The sequence below is a fragment of the Triticum aestivum genome, chromosome 2B, assembly GCF_018294505.1.
Source record: "Triticum aestivum cultivar Chinese Spring chromosome 2B, IWGSC CS RefSeq v2.1, whole genome shotgun sequence".
Taxonomy (NCBI): Eukaryota; Viridiplantae; Streptophyta; class Magnoliopsida; order Poales; family Poaceae; genus Triticum; species Triticum aestivum.
The window spans coordinates 501295619-501309708 of record NC_057798.1 but is presented as its reverse complement, the minus strand read 5'-3'; positions in this window follow the sequence as shown (position 1 = coordinate 501309708).

Genomic DNA, 14090 nt, shown 5'->3' with positions numbered 1-14090 from the left:
GCAAATAAGTACCTATAGCAGTGTTGCAACTGCTCTTTCAAATACGAACCCAATGGTAGGTAGTAACCTGTGCCATATTACTCATAATTTCTTGGTCAAATACTCAAATTCATAGGCAAAGTTAGGTCCAAATTTTGAGGAGGGTTTGTTTACGTTTAATCAGGGGGGATGTTTGGCATGGTTTCATTAATGTTTGACTTTTTTTCCCTGGGTGCTTTCTGAACTCGGAAGGAGTAAGGTGGTGTTTGTTTCTCTAGTCCTAGGACTTTTTCTAGTCCCTGGGACTTTTTGAAAAAGACTCTCAAGGAGGTGCTTCTAAGGACTTTTAGCAAAAAGTCCTACCCTGTTTGGTTTGTTAGGGACTTTTTCTAGTCCCTACACCAAAAGGTCCCTGAAAACAAACACCCCCTAATTCTCATGATAGATTCCTAAGCTCTTTAGTCCAGAAATGTTTGCTACTGAATATTAGGTCACTGCATTTCAGAAGTAAGCAGGAATCAAAATTCAAAATAAAGTTTCCAAGTATTTAAACTGCACTACATGTTAGATATCCGTGATACCAGCGATACCGGGAGTAGTTGAGTACTCGAGAAGAAGCCTCTGACCGATGCACAAGGAAAAACACAACATTTTTTTAGATTATGTCTTACTTGCTTAGAGAGAGGAGAGAAGATGCATTATAACCCCCCCCCCCCCCACCACACACACACAACAACAACAAAAAAATGTAGAAAGAACAGTATCATGTGACTATTGCTGGGCTTGGTGCAATACTACAATTATGAATCAGTACAAATTTACCCTTATGCTTTGAGTCCTGTGTTTTCCTCCTAAGTATATTTTGTCCAGAGGAGCCTCAAACAAATATACAAACCTTGACGTATCACTTTCTCTCTTGGCGTAAGTACACTTTGTATGTACTTTTGTCTTGATTTACAACAAGAGTACATCATTTCACAATGCATGACAGTACCTGGTCAATCGTGGTGAACCTTGAAATATTTGTCATCTCCTTAAAACCGGGTACATACATTTGATGCTATGTAATCAATATTGTTTTTCAGTTGCTATGTAGGGAAAGTTGTGGCTACACCAGACACACTGCGCCTGTGATGAACAGAAAAAAAAACTAAAACGTTGTGGCTTCGATTATGACCAAATTTTGTAGGCGCTTGCAAAATTTGGATAACAGCCGATGAGCTCCATATAAACAAAACAAAAGATGTGCTCAATAGTGCATAAAAGTTTGAGCACCAAGTTTGTTATTTTATGTATAGAGCTCCTCGGATATCATTTGGCCATCAAATTTTGTAAGCACCTACAACATTTGGTCATAATCTAAGTCATAAAGTTCCATAATTTTTTAATTTTGTTTGCTTTTTTACTGTTCACCGTGGTGCAGTGTGTCTGGATGTAGAACAACCACGCTCATGCTATGTAACCACTCCTTGGCTCTTAGTGATTTTTCGGCTCCCCACTAATCCCATATTATAGGACTATTTAAAAAGTGTATTTATCCTAATCCAAAAACCATAAAGATTCAGTTGGTGATGATGGTACGTCTATCATCCACAGCAAGATTTTTTTTTAAAAACAAGCACATGCTTAGAGAAATTCATAGGGGCATGTAGGCGCAGGGGCACACACCTGCCCAGCCGTGCCTGGCCGCATGGTTGTTTCGCAATCTACAATACCGGTGGATTCCGCATGAGGGCACACCAAGTTTTTAATTTTAGTTTGTGAAACTTGATGATTTTGGCATTCGTTCGTATTAAGTTTCGGCATTTCAAACTTGATGAAGTTTTCAAAACTTTTCAAAACATATTCAAAGGTGGTTTTATTTCAAGGCCCTCGTCATAAAAAACACGAATATGCAAACAAAACGTAGTTTGTACTTTTGGTTCAAAAGACATGCAAGATTGTGAAATGAAAGCCAAAAAAAAAGAAAATGGGTCGGTGCCTCCGCAAGTACGTGCTACAAATTGCATCCCTAAAGCTTGCAAGAAAACTGAGAACAGAAAACTACTCCCTTCGATCCATATTAATTTACGCAATAGAGTTGTACTAATTGTACGTTAATTAATTTGAATTGGAGGAAGTAAGAAAACAAGATAAACCATTCTAATTATTTGGTAACTCAAACTTGGCAAACTGGAGCAAAAACTAACCAACGGTCGTAAGCGTGATAAGTTGGTAATAAAAGGACTTAGAGTGACAAGGCTTTAGTTAATTAGCTACTACCTTTGTTTGATTTCCACGGCTCTCTTTTTAACTTGCTTTCATAGTTATCTGCTGTGAAACGCCATTCTAACTCGTTGTTTGCATGTTTCAGTATTTAACATATTTCAGAGTAATTAATGCATGCTATATTTATGGTTAAAGTGAAAATTGCTTTTGGAGGCCTAGCTCGCTCTATGGAGGCCTCCATTTGTAATTTTCAAAATACAACAAAATTCATATTTCTTAGTTTCAAAAAAATCTGAAAAAATACAGATATACATGGAGGCACAACACACATATATGTAATTTTTTAGGACGAAATACATTGAATGAGGGCTGTGCAAAAAGAAAATCTGGGGTTCTTTAGCACATGATATTATTCATCCTGTTTGTCTTTTTTGTAAAGGTTGCGTTTCAACATATTTCATTATAAATATTTACACACACACACATCACATCACATCCTTATCTACTTGTACAATTTATTTTCGAATTTATTTGAAACAGAAAAAATAATTTTTGAATTTTTCAAATATTTCGGCCTCCATGGAGGCCGAGCTCCAAAACGCCCCACTTTTTAAAGTGGTGGTTTTAAATCTTAACATGTGTGGATGCATTATAAATTAGAACGGGTGGTGTATTTCCGTCGACGCAATGAGGTTCCTTGTTCATGATTAATATTATTTTTTTTTGCGAGAAATTGTTCGTTTTTTTTTCCTTCTGAACTTTGGGTACTCGTATGAATTCCACCTGTTCGTGTATTCGTGCATTGCGGTTCAGTGCATGCAAGACACGCCGATCTGATCGCTTTTACTTCCCCTTGCGTTACGTATTTTAGCTGATGCTTGTTCTAGCTCGTGATGGTCTCAAATCCCAGAAGGTACTAGCATCATCTTGTTTCATTGATTGGAAGTGACCGATTATCATATAGTACCAGTACCTTGCCCAGTTTTAATGTGAAAAGAACATGGCCTATGGTCATCATGCAGCTCGGGTCCAGGGTCAGGATGACCTGGTCTGATATGATCCGATCAGGTCGCCGGTCGGGGTAGGCCAGCCTTGTCGCCTCCCCATTTTTCTGTTTGTCGTAACTAGATGAAGTCATTGGATTCTCTACATTTACTCGTACCGTTCCTTGCTCCAGCTTACATCCTTGATTAGCATGCACACAGGAGAGGAAAACAGTTGCTTGTTCATGAACTACAGGATGATAGTTCATCTCGGATGGATGTGCCGTACACGTGTGCTGCTGACGGACAAGCTTGCATCACGAAATGATCAGGCATTCAGGCAAAAAACGAAACAAGAAACAGTAGCCCAGGCAGCACGTACGCCGGGCCGAAGTTAATGCTCGGGTAGGGGCACGCCGTGACCGTGACCGTGGCCGGCGGGACGGGATCGAGGAACAGCAGGACGCCGCCCCACGAACAACACGTCGTCTTGTGACTGACTGTGAGGCTCTCTGCGTGGGTATCGGACGGGACGTACAGTAGAGACCACCCACCGACCCCGGGGCGCTCCCACGGAAATTTACTACCCCTCACCAAGAGCCGCCGATCGACAGATATGCTGCCTACCGGTACCTTGCGCTTGCGGAGTGCGCGGTGTAGTTCCTCCCAATCCACACTGGGCCAAATTTCGTGTTTGGATTCTTTTGTGAAAGTTTAGCTGAATCTGACCCTGATTTGAAAAAAATCAGAATCTAACCCTTTTCCTACCGTCGTAGTCATTAACGGTAGGGTTACACAACCTACCACCAAAATCAATGACGATAGGATTTAACTACGCCGTCACGGTCATTTAACGTGCAAAATATCCTACCGCCAGAGTAGTTGATGGTAGGCTGTGTAACCCTACCGCCATGGTACTTGACAGTAGGCTATTTCACTATTACGAGATGAGTGCATGCGAGGAGTGGTTTTTGACACTGCATAGTACGAATATTCATTCGCATCCATCTCCCCCTTTCTTTTTTCACCCACATGCATCAATATTATTAATATGTACTTCCTCCGTCTCATAATATAAAAGTATTTTTAACACTACACTAGTATCAGAAACGCTTTTTTATTATGGGACGGAGGAAGTAGCTTTTAGCTTGGACATGCAACAAACTTAAACAATTGATGGGATGCATGGGTAGCTAGGCATGCAGTAGGCAGCACAGGTAGCCTGCATATTTGCAGCCACATAATTGCAAAACACCATCATGCCCTGCCTACGGGCGACCTCATTTTCAAAGAAAAGTTAGTGCCAGACCCTATAGGGTACAATGGTCTATCGCCAAGGACCTTGGTGGTAGTATATTTTTTATGTTATGACGATGTCATAACACAGTTAAATCCTACCGCCGGAGACCGTGGCGATAGGCAGTGTTACCTTACCGTCAGAGACTATGCCTGTAGTAAAAGAGTCAAATCCTGAAATTATTTCGAACCAGGGTCAGATCCTGTTAAACTTTCGCAAAAGGGTCAAAACACGAAATTTGGCCTCCACACTGCACACCGGCAGTTCGGCAGTTCGGCAACAAGAGCAACTCCAACGCGCCCTCAATTTCGTCCGCGCACGTCCGTTTGGATCGGCGCGGACAGAAAAGTCAGCCCAATGTGCCGACCCAAACGGACATGCGTCCGCTTTTTGTCCGCATGCCGACCTATTCCCGGCCCAATTTTGAGCATTGCGTCGGCGAGGACACAAAACGGACTACTCCCCCCGGACCGCTAGTCGGTGGCACATTGGCCATCCTCTTCCATTCCAACAACAAACCCTCGCCCGCCTCCTTCATCAATGCCGTTGCCGCCCATTTTTCCGGTGCCTCTTCCAGCAGCCGGTGCCGCAACATCTCCCCCCAACGCCACTGAAGGAAATGTGCCCTAGAGGCAATAATAAAGTTGTCCTTATTTATGATAAATGTTTATTATTCATGCTAGAATTGTATTAACCGGAAACTTGATACATGTGTGGATACATAGACAAAACACCGTGTCCCTAGTATGCCACTACTTGACTAGCTTGTTAATCAAAGATGATTAAGTTTCCTAACCATAGACATGTGTTATCATTTGATGAACGGGATCACATCATTAGGAGAATGATGTGATGGACAAGACCCATTCGTTAGCTTAGCATTATGGTCGTTCAATTTTATTGCTACTGCTTTCTTCATGTCAAATATATATTCCTCCGACTATGAGATTATGCAACTCCCGGATACCGGAGGAATACCTTGTGTGCTATCAAACGACACAACGTAACTGGGTGGTTATAAAGATGCTCTACAGGTATCTCCGAAGGTTTTTTTTGGGTTGGCATAGATCGAGATTAGGATTTGTCACTCCGAGTATTGGAGAGGTATCTATGGGCCCTCTCGGTAATGCACATCATAAGAAGCCTTGCAAGCAAAGTGACTAATGAGTTAGTTGCAGGATGATGCATTACGGAACGAGTAAAGATACTTGCCGGTAATGAGATTGAACTAGGTATGAAGATACCAACGATCGAATCTCGGGCAAGTAACATACCGATGACAAAGGGAATAACATATGTTGTGATAACGATTCGACCAATAAAGATCTTCATAGAATATATGGGAGCCAATATGAGCATCCAGGTTCCCCTATTGGTTATTAACCGGAGAAGTGTCTCAGTCATGTCTACATAGTTCTGCAACCCGTAGGGTCCGCACGCTTAACGTTCGATGACGATTTTGTATAATATGAGTTATGTGATTTGGTGACCGAACGTTGTTCGGAGTCCCGGATGAGATCACAGACATGACGAGGAGTCTCAAAATGGTCGAGAGGTAAAGATTGATATATAGCGCGATAGTATTCGGACACCGAAAGTGTTCTGGGGGTACCGGGTATGTATCTGGTAACCGGAAAGGGGTTCCGGGCACCCCGGCAAAGATATGGGCCTTATTGGGCCGAGAGATAGACATACCAGCCCACAAGGGGCGCCCCCATCCATATAGGCTGAAATAGGAGGAGAAGGAAAGGACGGAAGGGAGAAGGAAAGGGGAAGATTCAGCCTTCCCCCTTCCTTCCCTCCCCCTCTCTTTCCTTCCCCCTCCGATATTTATGGAAGGGGAGAGGCCGACTTGGAGGAGGCGCCCAAGTAGGAACCCTCCTACTTGGGGCGCCCCTTTCTGCTCCCCTCCCTCTCCCACCTATATATATGTGGGGGGCACCACTAGAACACACAACATTGATTCCTAGCTATGTGCAGCGCCCCCCTCCACAGTTTATGCCTCCGGTCATATTCATGTAGTGCTTAGGTGAAGCCCTGCGCGAATAACTTTACCATCACCGTCACCACACTGTCGTGCTGACGGAACTCTTCTACTTCCTCGACACTCTGCTGGATCAAGAGTTTGAGGGATGTCATCGAGCTGAACATGTGAAGAACTCGGAGGTGCCGTACGTTCGGTACTTGATCGGTCGGAACGAGAAGAAGTTCGACTACATCAATCGCATTGGCAAATGCTTCCGCTTTTGTTGCTATGCATCTCCTAGATAGATCTTGTGTGAGCGTAGGATTTTTTTTGAAACTGCATGCTACGTTCCCCAACATTGGCATCGAAGCCAGGTCTATGCGTAGATGATATGCACGAGTAGAACACAAAGAGCTGTGGGCGGTGATCGTCATACTGCTTACCACCAATGTCTTATTTTGATTGGTGGTATTGTTGAATGAAGCGGCCCGGACCAACCTTACATGACCACATTCATGAGACTGGTTCCACCGACAGACATGCAACTAGTTTTGCATAAAGGTGACTCGCGGGTGTCTGTTTCTCCAACTTTAGTTGAATCGAATTTGACTGCGGCCGGTCCTTGTTGAAGGTTAAAACAGCTAACTTGATAAATCATCGTTGTGGTTTTATGCAGTAGCTAAGAACGGTTGTTGCTAGAAGCCCGTAGCAGCCACGTAAAACTTGCAACAACAAAGTAGAGGACGTCTAACTTGTTTTTGCAAGGCATGTTGTGATGTGATATGGTCAAGACATGATGTGATATACGTTGTTGTATTAGATGATCATGTTTTGTAAAAGTTATCGGCAACTGGCAGGAGCCTTATGGTTGTCGCTTTATTGTATGAAATGCAAACGCCATGTAATTTCTTTACTTTATCACTAAGTGGTAGTGATAGTTGTAGAAGCAATAGTTGGCGTGACGACCACGACGCTACGATGGATATCAAGGTGTCAAGCCGGTGATGATGGAGATCATGGCGTTGCTTTCAAGATGGAGATCAAAAGCACAAGATGATGATGGTCATATCATGTCACATATTTTGATTTCATGTGATGTTTATCTTTATGCATCTTATTTTTCTTAGTACGGCGGTAGCATTATAAGATGACCCCTTAACTAAATTTCAAGGTATAAGTGTTCTCCCCGAATATGCACCATTGTGAAAGTTCTTCATGCTGAGACACCACATGATGATCGGGTGTGATAGGCTCTACGTTCACATACAACGTGTGCAAGCCAGTTTTGCACATGCGAAATACTCGGGTTAAACTTGACAAGCCTAGCATGTACAGACATGGCCTCAGAACACTGGAGACCGAAAGGTCGAACTTGAATCATATAGTAGATATGATCAACAGAGAGATGTTCACCATTGATGACTACTCCATCTCACGTGATGATCGGACATGGTTTAGTTGATTTGGATCACGTATCATTTAGATGACTTGAGGGATGTCTATCTAAGTGGGAGTTCTTAAGTAATATGATTAATTGAACTTAATTTATCATGAACTTAGTCCTGATAGTTTTTGCATATCTATGTTGTAGATCAATGGCCCGTGCTACCGTTCCCTTGAATTTTAATGTGTTCCTAGAGAAAGCTAAGTTGAAAGATGATGGTAGCAACTACACGGACTGGGTCCATAACTTGAGGATTATCCTCATTGCTGCACATAAGAATTATGTCCTTGATGCACCGCTAGGTGAAAGGCCTGCTGCAGGAGCAGATGCTGACATTATGAACGTCTGGCAAGGTCAATCTGATGACTACTCGATAATTAAGTGTGCCATGCTTTACGGCTTAGAATCGGGATTTCAAAGATGTTTTGAACGTCATGGACCATATGAGATGTTCTAGGAGTTGAAGTTAATACATTTCAAGCAAATGCCCGAGTTGAGAGATATGAAGTCTCCAACAAGTTCTATAGCTGCAAGATGGAGGAGAACAGTTCTATCGGTGAACACATACTCAGAATGTCTGGATATCATAATCACTTGACTCAGCTGGGAGTTAATCTTCCAGATGATTGTGTCATTCACAGAGTTCTCGAATCATGTCACCAAGCAATAAAGGCTTCGTGATGAACTATAATATGAAAGGGATGGAAAAGACTATTCCCGAGCTCTTCGCAATGCTCAAAGCTCCGCAGGTAGAAATCAAGAAGGAGCATCAAGTGTTGATGGTTAACAAGATCACTAGTTTCAAGAAAAAGGGCAAAGGAAAGAAGGGGAACTTCAAGGAGAATGGCAGCAAGTTGCCACTCCGGGGAAGAAGCCCAAAGCTGGACCCAAGCTTGAAACTGAGTGCTTCTACTACAAAGGCACTGGTTACTGTAAGCGGAACTGCCCCAAGTATTTGGCAGACAAAAAGGATGACAAAGTGAACAAAGGTATATTTGATATACATGTTATTGATGTGTACCTTACTAATGCTCGTAGTAGTGCCTAGGTATTTGACACCGGTTCGGTTGCTCATATTTGTAACTCGAAACAGGGACTACAGATTAACGAAGACTGGCTAAGGACGAGGTGACGATGCGCGTCGGGAATGGTTCCAAGGTCGATGTGATCGCAGTCGGCATGCTACCTCTACATCTACCTTTGGGATTTGTTTTAGACCTGGTAATTGTTATTTGGTGCCAGCGTTGAGCATGAACATTATATCTAGATCTTGTTTAGTGCGAGATGGTTATTCATTTAAATCAGAGAATATTGGTTGTTCTATTTATATGAGTAATATCTTTTATGGTCATGCACCCTTGAAGAGTGATCTATTTGCGTTGAATCTCGATTGCGGTGATACACATATTCATAATATTGATGCTAAAAGATGCAAAGTTGATAATGATAGTGCAATATACTTGTGGCACTGCCATTTAGGTCATATTGGTGTAAAGCGCATGAAGAAACTCCATGCAGATGGACTTTTGGAATCACTTGATTATGAATCTTTTGATACTTGCGAACCATGCGTCATGGGCAAGATGACTAAAACTCCGTTCTCCGGAACAATGGAGCGAGCCAATGACTTATTGGAAATAATACATACTGATGTATGCGGTCCCATGAGTGTTGAAGCTCGCTGAGGGTATCGTTATTTTCTGACCTTCATAGATGATTTGAACAAATATGGGTATACCTACTTAATGGATCACAAGTCTGAAACATTTGAAAAGTTCAAAGAATTTCAGAGTGAAGTGGAGAATCATCGTAACAAGAAAATAAAGTTTCTACGATCTGATCATGGAGGTGAATATTTGAGTTACTAGTTTGGATTTCATTTAAAACAATGTGGAATAGTTTCACAACTCACGCCACCTGGAACACCACAGCGTAATGGTGTGTCCGAACGTCGTAACCATACTTTATTAGATATTGTGTGATCTATGATGTCTCTTACTGATTTACCACTATCATTTTGGGGTTATGCATTAGAGACAGCTGCATTCACAGTAAACAGGGCACCGTCAAAATCCGTTGAGACGACACCGTATGAACTGTGGTTTGGCAATAAACCTAAACTGTCGTTTTTTAAAGTTTTGGGATGCGATGCTTATGTCAAAAGGCTTCAGCCTGATAAGCTCGAACCCATATCACAGAAGTGCGTCTTCATAGGATACCCTAAAGAAACAATTGGATACACCTTCTACCACAAATCTGAAGGCAAGATCTTTGTTGCCAAGAATGGAACCTTTCTAGAGAAGGAGTTTCTCTCTAAAGAAGTGAGTGGGAGGAAAGTAGAACTTGATGAGGTAATTGAACCTTCCCTCAATTCGGAAAGTAGCTCATCCAAGAAATCCGTTCCCATGATGCCTACACCAACTAGAGGGGAAGCTAATGATGTGATCATGAAACTATAGATCAAGTTACTACTGAACCTCGCAGGTCTACCAGAGCACGGTCCACACCATAGTGGTACGGAAATCCTGTTCTGGAAGTCATGTTACTTGACCATGACGAACCTACGAACTATGAAGAAGCTATGATGAGCCCAGATTCTGATAAATGGCTTGAGGCAATGAAATCTGAGATAGGATCCATGTATGAGAACAAAGTGTGGACTTTGGTGGATTTGCGCGATGATCGGTGACCCATAGAGAATACTTGAATAAAAGTTTTTCAATGAAAGACCTCAAAGAAGCTGCTTATATATTGGGCTTCAAGATCTATAGAGATAGATCAAGACGCTTAATAGGACTTTCACAAAGCACATACCTTGATAAAGTTTTGAAGAAGTTCAAAATGGATCAGTCAAAAGGGTTCTTGCCTGTGTTACAAGGTGTGAAGTTGAGTTAGACTCAATGCCCGACAAATGCAGAAGATAGATAAAAAATGAAAGTCATTCCCTATGCCTCAACCATAGGTTCTATCATATATGCTATGCTGTGTACCAGACCTGATGTGTGCCTTGCTATAAGTTTAGAAGGGAGGTTCCAAAGTAATCCAGGAATGGATCATTGGACAACAGTCAAGAATATCCTGAAGTACCTGAAAAGGACTAAGGATATGTTTCTCATTTATGGAGGTGACAAAGAGCTCGTGGTAAATGGTTACGTCGATGCTAGTTTTGACACTGATCCGGATGACTCTAAGTCACAAACCGGATACGTATTTATATTGAATGGTGGAGCTGTCAGTTGGTGCAGTTCCAAGCAGAGCGTCATGGCGGGATCTACGTGTGAAGTGGAGTACATAGCTGCTTCGGAAGCAGCAAATGAAGAAGTTTGGATGAAGGAGTTCATATCCGATCTAGGTGTTATACCTAGTGCACCGGTCCAATGAAAATCTTTTGTGACAATACTGGAGCAATTGCCTTGGCGAAGGAATCCATATTTCACAAAAGACCAAAAACATCAAGAGACGCTTCAACTCCATCCGTTATCTAGTCAAGAAGGGAGACATATAAATTTGCAAAATTCATACGGATCTGAATGTAGCAGACCCGTTGACTAAGCCTCTTCCACGAGAAAAACATGATCAGCACCAAGACTCCATGGGTGTTGGAATCATTACAATGTAATCTAGATTATTGACCCTAGTGCAAGTGGGAGACTGAAGGAAATATGCCATAGAGGCAATAATAAAATGGTTATTTTATATTTCCTTATTCATGATAAATGTTTATTATTCATGCTAGAATTGTATTAACCAGAAACTCGATACATGTGTGTATACATAGACAAAACAACGTGTTCCTAGTATGCCTGTACTTGACTAGCTCATTAATCAAAGATGGTTAAGTTTCCTAACCATAGACATGCGTTGTCATTTGATAAACAGGATCACATCATTAGGATAATGATGTGATGGACAAGACCCATTCATTAGCTTAGCATTATGATCGTGCAGTTTTATTACTACTGCTTTCTTCATGTCAAATACATATTCCTCCGACTATGAGATTATGCAACTCCCGGATATCGGAGGAGTACCTTGTGTGCTATCAACCATCACAACGTAACTGGGTGATTATAAAGATGCTCTACAGGTATCTCCAAAGGTGCTTGTTGGGTTGGCATAGATCGAGATTAGGATTTGTCACTCTGAGTATCGGAGAGGTATCTCTGGGCCCTCTCGGTAATGCACATCATAAGAAGCCTTGCAAGCAAAGTGACTAATAAGTTAGTTGCAAGATGATGCATTACATAACGAGTAAAGAGACTTGCTGGTAACGAGATTGAACTAGGTATGAAGATACCAACGATCGAATCTCGGGCAAGTAACATACCGATGACAAAGGGAATAACATATGTTGTCATAACGATTCGACCGATAAAGATCTTCGTAGAATATGTGGGAGCCAATATGAGCAACCAGGTTCCGCTATTGGTTATTGACTGGAGAAGTGTCTCGGTCATGTCTTCATAGTTCTCAAACCCGTGGGTCCGCACGCTTAATGTTTAATGATGATTTTGTATAATATGAATTATGTGATTTGGTGACCAAATGTTGTTCGGAGTCCTGAATGAGATCACGGACATGACGAGGAGTCTCGAAATGATCGAGAGGTAAAGATTGATATATAGGATGATAGTATTCGGACACCAGAAGTGTCCTGGGGGTACTGGTACGTATCGGGTCACTTGAAAGGGGTTCCGGGCACCCCCGACAAAGATATGGGCCTTATTGGGCCGAGAGATGGACAGACCAGCCCACAAGGGGCTGGTGCACCCCCATATAGGCCAAAATAGGAGGAGAAGGAAAGGACATAAGGGAGAAGGAAATTGGATGATTCAACCTCCCCCATCTCTTTCCTTCTCCCTCCGATACTTATGGAAGGGGGGAGGCCGACTTGGACATGGCGCCCAAGTAGGATCCCTCCTACTTGGGATGCCCTTCCTACTCCCCTCCCTCTCCCACCTATATATATGTGGGGGGGGGGCACCGCTAGAACACACAACATTGATTCCTAGCCGTGTGCGGCGCCCCCCTCCATAGTTTACGCCTCCGGTCATATTCACGTAGTGCTTAGGCAAAACCTTGCGTGAATAACGACACTATCACCGTCACCACGCTGTCGTGCTAACAGAACTCTTCTACTTCCTCGACACTTTGCTGGATCAAGAGTTCGAGGGACGTCATCGAGCTGAACATGTGCAGAACTCGGAGGTGACGTACGTTCCGTACTTGATCGGTCGGAACGAGAAGAAGTTCGACTACATCAACCGCGTCGGCAAACGCTTCCGCTTTTGGTCTACAAGGGTACATGGACACACCCTCCGCCTCTCATTGCTATGCATCTCCTAGATAGATCTTGCATGAGCGTAGGAATTTTTTTGAAATTGCATGCTATGTTTCCCAACATCCGCCTCCTCCCACGTCGCCGTCACCACCGTCTCGCCGCCGGGACACTGAAAGCTTCCCACCCCCACCTCCCCGACACTGCCACGACCAGGAAGCCGCCTCGCCGCCCCAACCAGCTCCTTCATCCGGACGCCGGCACGCTCGTCGGAGGCCGACACTCTTGTCGGACGCCTCCAGGCCAGCCACCTGGTCCAAGGGAGGCGCGCCTCACTTCGCCGACCGGCTCCTTCATCGATGCCCGCAAGGTGTTTGACAGTTTTCCAAGGTATAAGATGGAATCCACCGACGAGTTCTTTTTCCAATTTCCTTTGCGACTCCGACGATTCCTCGTCCGATGATGAGGAGGAGATCTTGGCTACCGTGTTGGTCCATCACCACCTTAATAGCCAGCGGCCGTTGTTCCGTGGCTCCATACCGGGGGACCTTCCGGTGTTGAATCGCAACCGAGAGAGCGGCCATTTCCTTCTTTGGAAGGACTACCTTGACACAACCACCCCACTGTTCAAACATCAGAAATTCCGGCGATGTTTTCGTATGAGTAGGCATCTTTTCAACCGTATTAGAGAGGGGGTGGACGGATATGATGACTATTTCGAGTGCAAAGGGATGCCCTTGGAAAGATTGGCTTCTCATCTTATCAGGAATGCACTGCAGCCGTCCGTATGCTGCATACGGAGTGCCCGGTGATCTCATTGATGAGTACGTCCGTATGAGCGAGTCTACATGCCTAAACTTCATGTACAAGTTCTGCAAGGTTGTGATTGTTGTGTTTGGCCCTGAGTACTTGAGAAAGCCAACTCCTCAAGATAC